Here is a 13891-nt window from a genome sequence, read left to right as displayed (position 1 = left end):
CTATTGCTACACACACCACAACTTCCATTTTGTAACCAGTTCTGGACTGCCATGGGGTCTCTATTTCATACAGCACGAGCAGAGTCATTTTGACAATACAAATGTGCTTGTTCTTGCTCTTTGCCTAACAGCCTTCTAATTTTTTTTTTTTTTTATTTCACAAGAGTATCAGTGGAAAATATTTTGTAGTGTAAGAAATAATTTCAACTTATTTATCTTTGCTGACAGTGAGAAGGTAGCAGTGATGTCTTGCACTGAGTATTGTGTTTCCTCAGTGGCAAAAGGGAGGTTTGAGTAAAGCTGTTTTAACATAGTACAGTGTTCTTGTAATCAATAACCTGGCTTGCACAAAGCTACTCTTTATTCTACAGATACAATGTTAGAGCAGGCAAACATTTAATTACAAACAGGACCATTCCTGGTTCACATGTGAAACAAATGCTTTCATCTCTTAGTACAAAGAAGTTTATAAGATATTTCTCCAGCTTGTGATTCACTCTATTCTGAGTGTTTTCCCCTATTTCTTTTTTTTTTTTTTTTACATTTTTACTTTCTCACTTTAAAAGAGATTTTTAAATTTATAGATTTCCATTTCAATCCTTTTATTACTCAATGTCGGCTTTATTTCTCTGACATTTTAGCCTCAGGGGAAACCAAATTTCAAAATTATCCGGATGATCCAACATGAAAAAAGGGGATAAAAAAGAAAAAAGATAATTGCAGAGAAAAAAAAAAGTTATGAACTTAATAAAGTGCAGAGGTATCCTTACCACTTCAAAATTAATTGCATGGGATGGGGAGAATCCTACTTTAAAAAATATATATTTTTTAATTTTTTTACAGTTTTGCTCCAAAATATGATCAGCTTGATTATACTTAATTATGAGGCCATCTGAATAGAGCAACATCCAGATTCCTCACTAATTAAGTTACCATATTAGAAGCAAGCATACCCTAGCAAACAGAATTCTGCAGGCCACCTTGTGAGGAAATCCAGGGAACCGTAATAGAAAAGGACTTCTAGTCCCACACTTCCTTACAATTAACTGGCTGGCAAAAACCATGAGGCTGCCTCTGAGAATGTATTGTACCTCGCAGTTCATTGTAGGCAGTAAGATCTAAAGTCTGCACTCACCTTTTAAGCACACAAGGCATCAGCACACCTTACAAGGTTCCATGGCTTGAACGGGATTTAATTATATATGTAAAGTGAGAATAGATTTGCAGACTTCCCAGAGGGGAACCCAGGCTTCTGCTAAACACCCATCCTCCTGCCCAGTGCCCAGAAAAGGCAATTCCCTATAGGATGCAACTAAAACTGTTGTGATGTTTTCTTTCTTTTGTTCCGTGGTCAAAATTATTCAAATAACTTTTGAAGTTATTTTTGTATGAACTAGCTTGCATTATGTATCTGAATTCTCAATGAGAATGCAACTGCACATTGACCTCAACTTTTTCTTTCTTTTTTTCTTTAATATTATTTATTACAGATTTTAAATAAGAAATAATTAGAAATTAGAAAATTATTAGGCTTGAACAACTCCCTGGTGGTACATGTTTTAACTGAGCTGTTAGCAGTCCATGATATAATTTCCCCACAAAACCAGATAGCAGGCTTATTCAAAACAAGGCAAAGAAATGGCTAGAGCAAATGTCGCAGGATCTTTAAATCTGCTATGTTTCTAAAATTAATCTCCTTTATCCCATTAAGGAAGGCCACAAGAATTATACACCTGGGAAGTTGGAAAGAACACTTTATATTATGGTCAACGACCAAAATCTTTCTTTGTGCAAGCTACTGAAATCAGTGGAGTTATAACAGCAGTGGTTTTGCCTTCCAGCATCTGATGACTGACGTAACAGATTTTAGGGACAGAATACACAATTAGTGTAGGATATAATTCCTTAATATGCAATGAAAAAGCTTTAATCTCCTCTATCCCATGTACACAAATATTTTGAAATTTGTGTATTTCAAAATAGTGGGATTTTCTGACATAGTCTGATCTATTTCTGTACTTGGACACACTCAAATGCAGAGTAATTTGGAGTACAAACTGCTACACTGGCTCCCCAGCCACACGACCATCCTATAAAATATGAATGTGGGACAAACGCACACAAGTACTGAGAGTCCTCCTGATTTGTATAAACCAAACCCAGTAGATAAGGATGGACAAAATAAAGCTGAATGGCAGTTTGTTCATCCTTTCTCCCATTTCAAATCACAGCAGCAGCCCATGTGCTCCAACTGAAGTCTTAACCATCAAAGACACAGTTTTAAAGTATGTAGAAAGAACAGAGATGGGTTGTTTGTGTCCTTTACACTAGGTGCACAGAAGTAAAATGTAAGATTTGCTGTTTGTGAACAGAGAAATTGTTTTATTTCATCATCCAGCAGTTATAGCTGCATGTCATCAAATTATACCTGCTGTAGAACCTCTCCTGCAAGTCGTAGTTTTTAAAAACAGGAATTAGCTAAATTCAGGGATGCACACCAGTATTACATGGAAGTATTATTTATGCAAGGAAGAAGGAACACCCATTGGGTAGGTTGAGATTTTCATAGGATTATAGGCCTGAGACTACATACTATGGATAGTATCTTTGCCAAGGTACCTACGTATGCACGCTCTTGCACTCTGCCTTAACTGATCTATATTAGCCAAATAAATAGGCAAGTAGGTTTCTCTCTTAACTTCAAGGAACTTGCACCTGCTTACCTTTCATCAGAAGCTGGCTCTCAGATCTCAATTTCTTCTCTTGGTACAGATTTTGGACCATCTCACCTCATCCCTCAGTGAAGGGAAACATTTTTAAATGGCTTAAAGAAAGAAAAAAGAAAAAAGATATTATTCATTATTCAAAACCAAGAGATGGATTTGACATGGGCTACAGAAAACTACCAGCTGACAGCAGAGCTGGGATTTTTAGGTAGTCATTCCAGATTACAGTTCCTGTCCTGGTCAATGGTGTGCAAGTGGTCTCCTGAATCATATTAAACTGTATATTTGATAGATGCTGTGCATCATAGGCTGTAAGAAAGTRGTTCAGATTCAATATATTTTGTCAAAAAAAAGTCTGAATATCACTACTTYGAAGTGTATTCTTCCACTCACTATGGCTGGATGGCTGCTCATTCAAACTGTTTTCCCATCTCGCATATCATCACTTTTGTGGTTAACAGATTAAAACTGTATTCCTGAAAGTAATATACCTATTTACTACAAGATTTTATGACACTGCTTCCTTTTCATAATATCAGTACTCAATAACAATGAAAATATTAACAGCCATTTGAACTCAATCATTCTCTCACAGCCTTGGTGCATGTAGATTAAGTAAAGTCTTAAGGAAAGACAAGTAAAGTCTTTTACTTGAAAGTCAAATAAAAGCAAATATTCACAATTTGTGTTTATGACTTGCATCATGGTGTCATACAGGGATGAAACATTGTGAGCTTTATTTATACGTTCTTTATAGACAAACCAATTAATGGTGTTGTTTTAAGCATATTCTATTTGCCTACTGTGTCCAGTCTGTTGAAGAGTTCTTATTATTTTGATGTACCCTTCCCAGCATGATCTCTAGTATCTCAGATCTTCAGCTTATGAGTTCATCACAGTCTGTGGCAGCTGTTAAATAAGCACTTAGTTCATTGAGGCAAGACACCAAATTGTAGGTGATTGACAACGTCCTGTGCATTCTTCTTCTAGCTGCAGAATGTGACAAACTGTGCTGATTTACAGTGCTGCTGTCTGCAGAAGCAGCAAGTCGAGGGAGAGGATGCACTACTGCTGTCAGCTCTGCTGTGCAACAGAACCCATGTCCAAGCAAGGATGCCTACGTACAGAACATTGAAAGCAAAAGCCTTTTGGGTGAACCAACACATAGGGCTTCTCTTTCCAATGCTTTTTGCTGTGTTCTGGCAGATTTCTTTCAATTGTATTATCACAGCTCCTTGTATGTATAAATAATGCGTAGGAATCTGGGTCCTTTCAAAATGATCTTTCTGGGGACCCACTTTGATTGTTGCCAGAGGGATATTTTAGCTTTACATATTTTAGGCCTCAACATATTGAGGACTCTATTATGAGGCCTCAGTACAATGACTTGTTACTGAATTTCCTCTCAAAAGTGATCTGGGGAGGTATGTGTCTGTGTGTGTGCTGACTCTGCTGATCAGGGTCAGAATTTGCCAAGGAGATAAGTAAAATTTCAGACTTATCTCATTTGCTTTAGAGTATGACAACTTCATGCAGCTTTTGACATGCTACACCCCTCCAAGAAACATAGCACTTGTGAATTTTAAAATGATTTATTTTGGATTTCAACTCCCTCCCCGCTTCCCCGGTGCAAGTTCTATACAGTACAGCCAGAGGCCAGTGGAGTGTAAAGCTGTATTTTTGCTGAAATATTCCAACAACATGAGCCTACCCCTCAAGAGTCCCAGCCTCAGGAAAATAGTACCAGAATTTTACTTTAGGGAACATAGTAGGATTGGCAATATCCTGTCTTTAGGAGTGTGAATGGGCAAGCACGCATTCAGGAGCACCATTCCACCGGCTGGTAAGAGGAAGATCTATAGGTAGCTAGTTTACTTGCCAGGTTGCAACATGTCAGAACATTTTGGAATCATTTAAGTTGACAGAATCTCTCTAATTCTGGATGCGTTCCTTTGCAGTTGTAGAATATGAGACTAAAGCACTGTGCGTTATCTCTGAACGGAGAGCTCTTGATAAATATTTTAGGTGATTTCTCATAAAAATGAACCCCAACAGTAAACTTTCTAGATTCTTTTCTTTCTCCCAGCCCCCTCTACGTGGCTTTTCTTCATTCTGTGTTGTTGTTGGATACATCCTCAGATACAGCTGCAGAACTACTGCATCAAGAGTCAAGTTTTTGATGCTGGCTCTGACGTTATCAATCTGTAAAGCTGTCCAGGACACTTCAGCATAGCCCTCCTCTGGCAGTGCTGTGGGCAGTACATCACTGGTGGGTATCTGATCTCAGCTAGTGTGGGTCAGATTTCATAGTGCCTGTTGATATATATGGGGATGGAAAAAAAGGAACCTAGAATTTGCCCAGAATATTGTAGTCTATCTCCAAATGCAAGGAAAGGGGTTGTGAATCCAAATCCCTCAGTCATCAAAACTGCCAGGGGCAGAGCACAGCTGGGACAAAGCCAACCCTACGCATGATAGTTAAGCCATGAGTGAAGGAAAGCGAGGTTTAGTAGGGCTGGTCATCAACAGAAATCCACTAAAGCTAGTGGAAGTGTATTTGCTTACTGATGTGATTCCTCTGCACATTTATTTTTCAGTTGTTTTAATCATTGAATCACAGTCTTCCTCTTTGTATCATAAAACATTTCATGTGGAAAATGGGACACAAGTCGAGCCCCCTCCAAAGGGGAAAACATCTGGAAACAAATGTATGAAAGCTTATTTCAACCTTGTTTCTCTCTTCTGCTAAGAAAGGCCAGCCCACAAGGATATCAGATTCATCCCATGGATCATCTCACAACTAATATTGACATGTGAACAGAGAAAATTATCATTTTTGTTTTTAATTTCCTCTGTTTGGATCATAGCAAGGTATTTTCTTTTCCATTCTGAAGCTTAAGTTTTGAGAATGTTCTTTGATTTTTTTTTGGAGGGTGGGATTAATAAATGAAAGGAGGATGACTTTTCCCATCTAGATGCATAAATTGGATATGTAAACAGGCAATGGAATTTGCCCAGAGAACCTTCATACTTCAAGTATATTGGGTGATTTTTTTCTATATTCAGCCATGCACATATTCTGTGGTAATGTTCTATCCTTTTTTTGTACAGTATCAAATGAAGACTGTGACATTAAAAGCAGGATACAAGAGAAATGAAGAAATGTCAGCAAAAGCAGCTGATGAAAACCTTATTAAAAAACTATGCTGTGTTCCTTCTGTAATGTATATGTTTGTAATAACAGCTCTGAATTCTGCAGGGACCTATAAGTAATGAATAAAATTGGTCAAGCAAAAAAAAATCAAAGCTATTGGAAATTTGAGTGCTATTAAGTCTCCTGGCAGGCAAACTGCACATCTGCATAAAATAAACCTGTGCCCTGCTGTTAGTTTTTATATTGTTCTGTCTTTTCACACCGATTTGTTTGCTAAGTTAGGTTTGCTTCAATAAATGTTTTATGGTGAGAATGATGTCCCTAATTTCCGTAAGTAGTCAGCATTCATTATCAATTTAATGCTCACAGCAAGGTGAAATGTAAAACTGGACAGCACTGACAAGTGTCATGAAGAAGAAAATTGCCCTCTTAACTGGAAAGCTTCTGGTGTCCATGTATCTGTCCCAAATGAGGAATAGGATAACCAGGGGAGAGAATGATCAAGGCATTGCAAATACTGCAGGAAGGAAATTACAGTCAGGATTCCAATGCAGGCTACATGATGAGTCACGTTGTCCGAAAGACGATTAAAATAAAATAAAATAAAATAAAATAAAATAAAATAAAATAAAATAAAACCAACAGGAAGTGTCATATAGATAAACTAATTATTTACCCAGAAAGACAGAAACTAAATAGGTAGGAGTACTTAAAGTTATATGTTTGAAGCTTTCATATAAAATGAAGAATAAACAGAGAAATTTGTGCTCAATAAAGTTTTGAGAGCATGTCTTACCAAGAAAGCTTGAGTTTTTTCTTGATCCTGTCTTGGTATTTGCAATTTATGGAGAAATTTAGCTAGTATTTCAAGAACTGTTATATGACAGGGATATTTATATTGATAATTGTATTTGACTAATGTCAAATTGTATTTTCTAATTGAAAAAAAATGATGGCTTAAGTTACTCTCTTATCCCAGCTCTTAATAAAAATCCAGTTAATAAAAGTAAAACTCAAAGATACTGATTTTCATCTCACAAATGAGCTGCAGGAGAAAATCTGAAAAAGATGACATCATGACATTACCTGCAAAACATCTGTTCTAAAAGATATCTGGGAAAAAAGTTGGCCTGAGTGAAAAGGAGAAGATTTAATTTCAGAGGAATAATATTCTTTTTTATAGGCAGTATTAAAAAAAAAAATGAACTCTTATTTTGTGAACACATTTTGGCTAAAATAATCTATTGGTATTTTCACAGCTGCCACGTGACCAAAGAACAAAAGACCTAAGCATCAGAAATAGTGACTTCAGCACAGTGAATGCTGTTCACTGTGTTGGATTCCTATTGGAATTCTCCAATAGGAAATCACAGAATTTCTGGGACTAGAGCTGAGTTCTATATTCCTCATTTTCAATCTTGACTTTTTTTGTAACTCCTTTAGATTTTCTTTTTTTCTTTGTCTTTTTTTTAAAAAGCTTTCTTACTCTAATAATTCTGTTTCTTTGTGATCTTTTCAGAACACTGACACCATATAATACAAGGAATATGAGGTGGACAGCAGAGAATAAGGTCTAAAGGGACTTCTGCTCATTTGTCTTCCCCCAGCAAAGTTTTGACATTTGGAGGCCAGTCGGGATACTCGAGAGCATCTGAGATGGCTGTAGTGGAGACCATGATGCCTGGTGCTTGTGACAAGAATGAGTGCCCTGAGCTTTCCTCTTCTAGCTCAAGTGAAAAGAACCCACTTTCTATACCTGAAAACAGCTATCTTGGAACGATCTGCAGAGGACCACATGGAATTACCTGAGCATACACGGGCCTGAACATTGGCTTTGGTCGCAAGAAGGGCATCCACTAGCAATGGGCAACTATCTGCCTCCCTAATTTGCCATCCACCCCCAAGGATATTTTAACACTTAAAGCCAGCATTAAGTTTAACTCCATGAAGTTCAGTGGCATCCAATGGAAGGCTCCAGCCCTGCCTCTGGGAACTGCTGTCAGTACTCTGGGCTAAATAGAAATTAAGTTTGCTGCATTAAATATTAATTTATATCACTATGTTTGACATTCTCATAAACTACCTGGGAGGCAAAAAGGCTCTAAGTTCATACAATATTTTAAGGTATAATGTTTTCATTAAATGAGAACCAAAGATGTGTCTACATAAGCTGAATTGGCTGTAGAAGTTAACAGAAATTAATTTATATATTATACCGTAAAAACTAATGAGATAAAGAAGAATGTTAATTGCCATTCCCTAACAAAGCATGCTCACATCTAACATGCTCCTGGTGAATTGCTTTCTCATTCTCTGAGCAATGCATGTCAACCAACAGTAGGCTTTGTTGTCTGAAAACCTGGAACTAGTTATTGCTTCTAGATGAAGCCAAGAAATGCTAATGTTTTAAAAAGCTCTGTGATACAATAAGCCCCATGTTGGATTTACAGTATTGGCATCATATTTAATTTTATTATTTACGTTTATTTGTGATGGTTTCCCATTTTACACAAGAAAAAGCTGCTGAGCTTCACAATTAAATATTGAAAAAATCCCTACTGCTTTAAAACCTCTTCTTATTCCTCTAATACAAAAGCTAATGATCTGTTTTTTGGTACTCCCCCTACCTCAGATTAAACAGAAACATATTTTTTTCCCTTGTATTCTATAATATGCAAATGACACAARAGTAAATGAAAGAATAAAGGGTTCTTATATTGCTACTTGTATCAGATAGTAAACATCTAACTTCTCTTGTGATGTACAGTTCTTAGGACAGACTACTACTTACAGTACCTGAAGGCACAGAATTCTATATATTAAAAGATCTGTATATTTACTTTACTTATTAAATACTGGAAGCAATTTGCTAGCCTTAAATCTACCGGAACCCAAGTATTTCAATTTGCAGTACTTTGGATCAGCCCACGTGCAGATTACCTTTTGTGAATGCACACTTTACAAGTCATAACATAAAATACTCTCATTTTCTTCTTCACTACAATATTACCCTCCTTATACTAACCATTTCCAAAATGACAATTCCTTCCCAAGAGGGAGGAAATTCACGATTACTCTCGCTCTTGACTGAGATTCTGCAGTGGTGGCTTCATGTTCTTACAACTACAAAAAAGAGATTACTCCCTGCCTTTACTTAGGCCTCAAGAACCAAGGGCAAACATCTTCCAGTCCCTTAGAAATTGTATTCCATTATACAGTTACGTAATGCATTTGTTTTTACAATGCCAGTGGGGTCAGTAGATATTCATAATTTCCATTGTATGAAACTGGGAGTAACATTTGCCGACGATACCAAACTGGGTGGAGTAGCTGATAGCCCTGAGGGCTGTGCTGCCATCCAGAGGGACCTGGACAGACTGGAGGACTGGGCGGCGAGAAACCTCATGAGGTTCAACAGGGGCAAGTGCAGGGTCCTGCACTTGGGGAGGAATAACCCTGGACACCAGTACAGATTAGGGGTGGACCTGCTGGAGAGCAGCCCCRCAGAGAGGGACCTGGGTGTCATGGTGGACGACAAGTTGACCATGAGGCAGCAGTGTGCCCTGGTGGCCAAGAAGGCCAACGGGATCCTGGGGTGCATTAAGAAGAGCGTCTCCAGGAGGTCGAGAGAAGTGATCGTCCCCCTCTACTCAGCCCTGGTGAGGCCACATCTGGAGTACTGCGTCCAGTTCTGGGCTCCCCAGTACAAGAGGGATGTGGAGCTGCTGGAGAGAGTCCAGCGCAGGGCTACCAGGATGATCAGGGGCCTGGAACATCTGCCCTATGAGCAAAGGCTGAGAGAGCTGGGYCTGTTCAGCCTGGAGAAGAGGAGGCTGAGGGGGGACCTGATCAGCGTGTATAAATACCTCAAGGGAGGCAGTGAGGAGGAGGGGGGCGGCCTCTTTTCAGTGGTGGGCAGGGATAGGACTAGAGGAAATGGCTTCAAACTGAAGCATCGGAAGTTCCACAGGAACTTAAGGAAGCATTTCTTCMCTGTGAGGGTGACAAAGCACTGGAACAGGCTGCCCAGAGAGGTTGTGGAGTCTCCTTCTTTGGAGATCTTTAAAACCCGCTTGGATGCAGCCCTGTGCCACGTGCTCTAGGTGACCCTGCGTGAGCAGGGGGGTTGGACTCGATGACCTCTGAGGTCCCTTCCAACCTTCGGCATTCTATGATTCTATGATTCTATGATCTCATAACAGAGGCTAAAAAAACATGTGAAAGAGAAAGCATTTAATTTCCAGCTGCATTTGTATATGCTTGCATTCATATGACAGAACACATTCTCAGGAGATTATCTATGAAAAATACCTAAGTAGCTCACTAATCACTTACATTATAATTATTTACTTTATAGTAACTATGACGCAAATTTAAGCTTGGCAGCCAGGTCCATACCATTAGAAATGTATTCCTACCACAGCTTCCAAACCCCTGACTGTAGGATCTCAGAGTCTCTAACCCTCAGAAGCTACTTCATGAGGCAGTCAGATTTTTCAGATTTTTTCTTCCCAACACAAATCAATGAAAACAAATCTGGTGCATTTTTCTTATACCAAGAATAACAGAGCAATAAGCCAGGAAAACACCACTATCAGTGCCTAAGAATTACACAATTACTTTTCCCTGAGTATTTTTTTTAAAAGAAACTTCACCCACTGTAAAATACAATCTGCCCTGATCTAGCGTAGAAGGAGAAGTTATCTGTTCTGTAACAGCTAAGACTCTGCAATTAACAAAGCTTCTGTGAGTTATGTCAGAGTTTATCTGCCAGTTATCGTGGATTGCAGTGATGCTGATGGAATGTGAGACAACAGGCCCCACCATTTGGACCCCAGTGCCAATCCAGACATATTCCAGAACAGAAACAAAAACCATTTGTGACCATAAGGAACCTGATTAATTGAGAGTGACATTCTGGGCCGCGTACTGGTGACCCAATGACTTAGAATTGCCCTCGAGGTTTAAAGTCTCATGTCCTTCCCAGGGCAGCAGTCAAATACATAACAAAACTGCCTAGTTAACTTACATAAGCCAACTACTGTTTACAAATTTCGGGATCACATACACTCTGCCCATTGTTTGGCACGGACAAACACAATCAGCACTGGCACTGAAGCCACTGACAGACTGCCAGCCACTGGTGCAGATGGTGGCAGCGCAAGAGCGCTAATTAATGATGACATTCATGATGAGGTAACCTGTCTTATCTTCAGATAATAAACAGATGGAATGTGTTTCCTATTATTTTTTTTTTCAGATAACAAATTGTTTATCTTTATGGTAGAGAGTAACAAAACCAAATTATCTCTTCTTTGGAGAAATTTGTTTTCTGCTAATTGCTCTAAACAATCAATAAAAGAATTACAACTGGCATTATCCCACTGGGAATAGAAGCAGAGAAGTCAAAGTTAATTAGCTTCCTATAGTATGATGCACTCAGATGGAAAGAGTCATCACAACAGAGTGTAAAAGTCAAACTCTAAAGTAGGCTCTTCCATCAACAAAGCAGGCTCAGAGGGAAAACGTAGACAGAGAGGTTTTTACATACCTTTCAATTCTTTGTACATCACTGCAGTCTCCAGTTTTTCTTTAAATGTTTCCAAAGAGGCTAAAGGCCAGATGAGACAACTTCCTTGAATCTTACAAGACTGTGTTTCTTAGCAGAGCACTAAGGTTGTAAGTCTTGAGAAGTTTTGGCCAAAACAACTTTATCTACCGAATAAAAAGAACAACTAGCTCATTTTTTTGCCAATGTTTCAGTACAGCAAACATGTCAAATATGACGAAACTAACTAATACCACAGTGGCCAATAAAATATTACGTAAGTGGGAAAACTAGCTGATTTCCTGGCCTTTTCCCACTATCTCCACTCCCTAGGAGTGTGGAGGGGGACAAGTAGGGCAACTGCTGTAGGGCCACATAATTGATGCTTAATTAATAGCTATGGTTCAAGTGAGGGGAAACCTTCACTGCAACTGCGCAGCTTTGCCCTGTGCAAGTACCAGATGCCCTGCATGCTGAATGAGAGCAGCTCCGCTAAGGGGCAGGGCTTTGAGCTCTTGCCGAGTTCCTGAAGCCCTGAAGACACTGCCTCGCAGAGGCGAGTGGGATTCTCTTGCTCCGCAAGGCCGTGGCTGCTGCCCTGCTGCAGCGTCTCTCAGTGCAGCAGACCGCCTGKCCGGGAGGAAGGAGCTGCGAGAGGCAGCAGCCCTTAACTCCTCCCGCTCCCCTTCACATGAGGGAGCCAAACGGGCCAGCAGCCTCTCAGGTCTGTGCAAGYGGCAACCCAAACCACCATCCTGCTCCGGAGCAACTGTAGAGACAAGATGYGTTGGCTGCCCTCTTCCAAGGACATCACAGACAAAACTGTGGCACAAAACAGTTGTGATATCCGGTTTCAAATAGAGAGGTGGCGATACAGCATATTTCTGCATACATTCCCATTTCCCCACCATGAGATTATTATAAAAGAACAAAAAAATGGTTTAATTGATTATTCAGGTTGAGTATTTTAACTCACAGTGATTGAATAAAAGCAGCAATCATGTGGCATGGACAAAAGAACGAGAAAAACACACAAGCACCAATATTCTGTTAAAGTAACTTCTTATTACTGTGTCATCTGATTTTCCCCAAATACAAAGAACAAGGTTTTTATGTCTGCTCTTATCTTTTCAGTCATTATTCCTGTTTTCAGTCATTATTCATGTATTCATACTTGTTGGCTCCACAGTGCACACTGTTAAGAAATGGACATTTTAACACACTTTGTATGTTGAACACAACTCACTTTGTGTACTGAAAGTGTCAAATCCACATTATTTCACATTAATTCCTTGCACCCTGTAGTTTCTCATCAGTGTAAAGCTTAGTAGCATATATTTTCCCCTGGAAAACTCGAAGCGTAGAGAGCTTTCCGTGAACCCTTGACTGAAATAACCTCTCTCGGGGTGAGCTCCTGGCTGTTCCAGGGAGGAAAGTCCAAAGGGCCAGAGCACTTTTGCCTAGGCTCTTTGAAAGGCAGTGCTTATTTCCCTGAGATCACTCCATCAGAACATTTSCCTGCATAGGTTTATTTTTCCACAGTAATGGTTCTAACTTTATATYGGGTAAAAACTGCTGACCACCCAAGGTCTTAATGCAGTGAGCAATCATTTTCAGCAGTGATGTAATGTTGTATTTGAAAACAGATGATCTCCCCACTCTCTACTTTATGCTGTTGCACAAAGGAGTCGATTGACTTTTCCATACAATCACAAAGGCATCCCAAACTTTTGTTAAAGGCCACCTACTTTTTCCATGAGTTATCAGAAAGGACACAGGCAGCCCATTTAGAAGTGCCTAACAATGAATGGCTGTTCTGGGCTGGGAAAGGTTTATATACATTATCAGAGTCCCCTTTATTCAGAGCTTGTAAATAACAACAGCAGACAAGCCCTACAGCCACTAATTTAGTGCCACATTGTGACTCCCTCTGTTTCTTTCCATTTGCCTCTAGCAAAGTCAAGTTTTAGTGACCTTTCTTTGGCCAATATATATGAAACTAGTTCATGTGACCTGGGTACTGTTCTGAACAAAGCATTAAATATCTTGTTCAGAGTAAATAGTACACTCTGTCAGCCATGAGATTTGTATGACTGGGCTAAAGTTGGCTTGTCTATGCATTGCTAAATAAATGAAATGTGAGACCAAGTTTTGCTGAAAGGAAAACAAACATTTTTGTTAGGCTTTGTTGCAAAACATAGTAAATTCAGGCTATTCCACTGCTAAGCAGGAAAAATTTAAGGAATAAAAGAAATAAWGAAATTTAGCAATTCTCAAAATTCTTTTTCCCTAGCCAGACTTTTTGTAAAATRAATGACAATATCCCTCTACCACTACATGTGCAATTAGCTATATAATAACAATTAGCTATTCAACTGCAACATAGGAAAAGAGAGCACATGCTAGTTACAACAGACACTTGATAATGATAGAAAGATGTCTCTTATGTAGAATCTGTTTATG

Source organism: Nothoprocta perdicaria, unplaced genomic scaffold, assembly GCF_003342845.1.
Source record: "Nothoprocta perdicaria isolate Ctin4 unplaced genomic scaffold, notPer1 scaffold_483, whole genome shotgun sequence".
Classification (NCBI taxonomy): Eukaryota; Metazoa; Chordata; class Aves; order Tinamiformes; family Tinamidae; genus Nothoprocta; species Nothoprocta perdicaria.
The sequence above is the reverse complement of the archived record's forward strand: the minus strand, read 5'-3'. Positions refer to the sequence as shown.